Genomic DNA, 5,545 nt, shown 5'->3' with positions numbered 1-5,545 from the left:
GCCGCAGCGCGGCCAAACCGGAGGATCCCGGGCAAAGCAGCCGCCACACACACAGAAAAGGTTCGGCGAAGCAGCAGTGTTCCTGTACTTAACTTAAAGCGTCCGGAGAGTTCAGCCGGTCCCGACCAGCGAGCGTCCACCAGAAGGGAAGAGCGAGGAGGGTCTGCTCAGAAAATGAACAAAGATCCAATTTAACTCCTAGGCTAACAGGTTATGGCCAGAGCAGTACCTACAGTGTTTATGCCTATGTGTTAAGTCACCCATACCAACTGCAGCAGGACAGCAACCACCTTGACCAAAAGGGTCCACCGCGACGGGAGCGGAGAAGGTAACGTGCGGCCAGGAAGCGGGCGGGCCTTCGAGCCAGGAAGTGAGAGACCGAGGGAGGGGCACAGCCTCCTTTTATCCCTTCGCCCCATGCACTGATTGGTCAACGAGCCGGATAGGGTGCCAGGTAGCAGGTCCACCTGTCTTCTACAGTGGTGGCATACCATACTACTACAAACAGTTTCACATTATACAGTTAAAACTAATTCCAGCCTATTCTAGTCTCCAGAATATAAGGGATATTGTTCAGTATACTACTGTTATTAAGGACTTCTGTGTTTAAATGTACATCAACGCGAGTTGGCACAGTATCTGCGTGCGGATTGTAGTGGGCCGGTCTGGGCCAAAAAGTCCAGGACCAAATTTTTGTCCCAGGCCTGCCGCCAACAGGACCCTCTTCCCACGCTGAGCCCACATTAGCTTGCCTAGCTGGTGCAGGTGCTGATAAATGTGATGTTGCTGCATCTGCTGACTCCGTTCTAAGTCTCTTTACATAGTTAGAGAGCAATGTCTGCCGAACCATACTGTAATTATCTGTACCTGTACACTAACAATGGATGACCATTTCCATTTGGCTAAAATGCCAAACGTAAACTGTACAGAGAGGATGTAAAAAGGCTTGCTGTGATTAATCCAGCGCCACGGTTACTGTGACAACCACAAACAATACTGGCGCAGACTTCACACATGTTAGTAACCTAATAAATATTATCTTTCCTTTTATATATATATATATATATATATATATATATATATATATATATATATATATATATACATATATATATATATATATATACATATATAATAAGGAAGCAACCTCCATCCCTGATACTATCTATACTACTCAATGGTTCGCAGGAGAATATGCCTTTTCCTCCCTGTGAGATGGAGCTTGTACATTAAGCTCTTAGTACAAGAAACTGCAGTGCTCCCTTGGTCCAAGAAAACATAGGTGGGGAAAATGTTGCTTCCTTTGTCAGATTTTACTTGGCCCTGAACAATGGGCAACTTGCAGTCCTGGTCTCCAGCCCCTGCAAGACCACTTGACACTGCTCCTTTAATAAAGCTTTTGCCATTGCATAACCTCGTTCTGGGTTGATGTGTTGCCAGCTCCTCAAAAGTTCTTTGGCATGACCTTTAGGACTGGGTATCGATACTCGATACCTTTCAGGTATTGACCGAAACAACCCAGTACCAAGTAGTATCGAAACTGCGCCTGTCAAACGAGGCCTGCAATTTGTTCTTTTTGTACCCAGATGTAGGGGGAAAAAAAGACAATTTCTATGGTTTTGCTCGCAGCCAATCACCGTAGTTGTTCTTCGATTCAATGCGCCTTGTGATTGGTCCACCACCGCAACAATAGTAGTTTTTAAGGCGGTAAAGCGGGAAGCTTTTCGAGTTGCATCTGTGGTGGAGTTGGCTGGTTAGCATTCAGAGATGCAAGGGAAACATTCAAAAGTATGGCTGTACTACACTTCTGTGGCTCCTCGTACAAGTAAATGCTTAAAATGCAGCAAGATTATTTCGGGGAAAACTGGGAATACGAGCGACATGATAAATCACCTCATCAAACACGGAGAAAATTTGAGGGTGGAGAACTGTACCGTGTTTACGAGGCCGACTTCTTCAACGCCAGCGTCGTCGTCTTCTCAACAGGACACGGCGCAACCGTCAATAACTTCAGGTAACATATAATCCTCATCCTTTGTGTGTTAAAATTTATTAAGTAAATTGTTTTCAGTATGTTGTAGTAGGCAGCTTTGTGTTCTAACGCTAGCTTGCTTGCTAATGTTTACCTAATTAGAAAGTTAGCACCCTACTCTCAGTCACATCTATTAATGCTTTGTTCAGTGGTTAACTTACCGATAGTTTAGCTTCTGTAGCAGCTATGTGTTTGGTTGATGTTAGCTCCCATACTTAATGTTAAGGTCCAACTACGTCTACTACCACCACCACAACTGACGTTGCCAGAGCCCCTACCAGCAGCCTTGATCTCACACCATTCACGATAGCTGCAAGATCGCTGATGACAAGGGAGATGAAGGAGGAATGCCACAGGAAATTGACAGCATTTATTGTGACGGGGCTTCAGCCATTTTCAACAGTGGAGTCACCTTGGTTTAGGTAAGCCAGCCAGTATAGGTGGTTGTAGGAAGCTCAGCTCATTCACTTATGCTCAGCAAATTGAAGTATTCAACAACTAATGCTTTGAGATGAGACATTTAAGATGCTCTGTGTCCTGTGTTTTACTTAGAGAGATGGTTGCTGCTCTTAACCCACAGTATCAACCACCATCAAGATACATGCTCTCTAATACATTGATACCAGCGTGGTACGCCATAGAGAGGGAGAGAGTGCAGGCTGAGTTGGAGGAGACTGAGCATGTGGAGCTAACCTGTGATGGTTGGACCAGTGTAGCCCAAGATCACTACATTACAGTCACTGTCCACTTTTCTAATGGCTGATTTATACTTATGTGTCGGCGTGACGCTGTTGTTGTCCTTTCGAAGTTCTCCGTCGAGGGAATGTGTTGCTTGGGTGTGTGAATGTGTGTGTGTGTGGTTTCAGAGGAGTCTCTATCTGTATCCTTGTTTATCTTCCCGTCAAAGTAGCATGTAGCTATGTGCTCTAATAACAGAAAACACACACCTTTTGTTCATTATTAATAAATAAAGCAACTGCCGAAGGAACTGACGCTTTGACCGGACCAATCACAGCCCTTGCGGTCCGCGTTGTTAGGATTTTTGGGAGGTGCACGTCAGGCTATGGCATAGGGGTCCGCGTCGACGCAGAGAGCTCTGCGTAGGTATGCCGTCGTTCCGTGGCAGAAGTATAAATTAGCCTTAAGGGAGGTCAGCTGCAAGAAAGGGTTCTCCACACTAGAGCTGTCTATGAGGCCCAGACAGGAGCATTTGTGGCAGAAGAGATTTGTAACATCATGGCAGAGTTTCATATTCAGGGAAAGGTGTTAGCATTAACAGTCGACAATGCTGCAAATATGCATGTGGCTGCTAGGAGCCTGCAGGTGGTCAAGATAGGTAGAGATAGATTTTCATCGTCAACTTAAAATAATGTTCTGTCTTTAATGAAGGGGTGGAATTTTTTTATCCAATTAATCAATCAAATGATGACACCTTGCCACTAAATTACCCTCAATTGCCATAAATTCCCATTTAATTCCCATAATTCCCATGGAAAGTTTCCAATTTGGAATATTTCCAAAATTCCCCAGCTTAAATTCCCATGGAAATTTACCGGAAACTTTCCATAAATTTACCGGAAATCTTCCACCCCTTTGCAACTTTAGGCAGAATCAGACTCAGAGTGGGCAGCCATCTGCCTCGACCGGTTGGGGTTGAGCAGAGAGAAAGGAAGGACAGAGGAGAGAAGCACAATGAAAATCAACAATGAAGCTAGAAGGTCCGGGACAGGAATCTTTCATCCGGAGGCCCAGATTACCCGTGAGACGAGAAAGCACAGACAATTCCGGGGAAGAAGTTTAGGTTATTGAATGCAATTACAGTTTTTGCCCATTGCTTGAACACATTTTGCAAAACTTCGGTCATTGTGCCAAAAGTCTACATGCAAGTAAACATGACACAACACTGGGAAATATACCATTCACATCTGTGTCAAATTGAAACTCTACTATCAAAACCTAAACTCTGCTATCAAAAACCTAACAATCCTTTGTCAAAATGTAACTCTGATGACAAAATGACACATATTTGCATCATATGCATACACTTTCAGATAAGGGGGAACACACTAGTCTACTTTATATAAAACACTGCAGTCTTTGATTTTCACTGTTTATTCAGAAGGCAAATTTTCAGGAGGCACATTTTCAAACAACCAAAAAAGCAAATAGGCCTACTCAATATTGTACATTGCAGTAATATCAATTCAGATGAAGCTAAAAATAATAATAATAATAATAATAATAATAGAAAAAAAACACTATACTGTAAACACAGAAAATCATGGCAATTGTGCATACGTGGGCTCATGGATCCCGCTGTCTGTCTTGGGGTCTGGCTACAGGACCTCATCGACATCGCAAGCAATGTCTTCTCCCGCTAGGCACCGGGGAAAATATCCCCTTGCATGTCGAAACCATCCATGGATTACAGTCACCCGAATGTCACTGCAGGCCTGTTCCATTGCCTGCAGAAGAGGCATAGTGGCATGTGGTTGGCGGTCTGGCGGTCTGTGGTTGGTGAACCAGGCCTGGTTCACCAACCACAATCAATCCACTTTGGCTGCAAAAGGAGCAATAGCACCCTGCAATACCCTGTACACGTGATGTGGTAATGTGATATACTGTAGTACAGTGCTGTAAATACCATCTGACTAGAGTAGAAGGTAGAGAGGTGAGGACATACCTGTTCTCCAGTCGGAATGTTCTTATTACAGATGCCACTGAAGCGGCTTAGATGTGGGTGGACTCTCTGCCCAGCTTCCCTCATAGTCAGGCCATGGTTGACGACATGGTCCACCAAAGTTGCTCTTATATCATCAGAAATAGGGGTCCGTGCATGGCCTCTTTGACCTTGACCTTGTCGTTGTCGTCGTCGTCCTCCTCCTCTTCCTCCTCATCCTCCTCCTCGTCCTCGTCCTCTTCTTCTTGCTCTTGCTCTTGCTCTTGCTCTTGCTCTTGCTCTACCTCTGCCTCCCGCTCTCCCTCCATCCATGCTTGCAAAGTTCTTGAAATGGCTAAACTGAGGGCTTTTTGTAGCTGGCTGATTGGTGTTCAGTTTTGCAAGTAAGTGCCTTCAGGTGTGTATTTGAGTGGTTGCAATTACCCAATGTGTTTTGTATTTTGGATACATGTGTCTTCCAAATGGCACCCTGAGATTTCATTTTTGAACGAAGTGTCTTATGTATGAAATAGAGTGTAGTATGCAGGACCAAGTGTGTTGCATAAATGAGTAAGTGTGTTGCAGAATTGCAACTAGAGTGCAAAGCAGTGCTTTTGTTTAAGGTGGGGGTACATGTGTTTGAGGTATGGTAACAAAAGCTTCAAGTTGTGTTACTTTAGTCTAAGCATGGGTCTATAGTGTTCAAGCAACGGGCAAAAACTGTAATAGAACATGAATGTTAATGGATATAGATGGATGGATAGAGAGAGAGAGGGAGGAGGAGAGAGGAGCTCAGTGCATCATGGGAGTCCCCCGGCAGTCTAAGCCTATAGCAGCATAAGCTAAGAGCTCTA

Source organism: Scomber japonicus, chromosome 4 (genome assembly GCF_027409825.1).
Source record: "Scomber japonicus isolate fScoJap1 chromosome 4, fScoJap1.pri, whole genome shotgun sequence".
NCBI classification, from domain to species: domain Eukaryota; kingdom Metazoa; phylum Chordata; class Actinopteri; order Scombriformes; family Scombridae; genus Scomber; species Scomber japonicus.
This window is presented reverse-complemented; position numbering follows the sequence as displayed.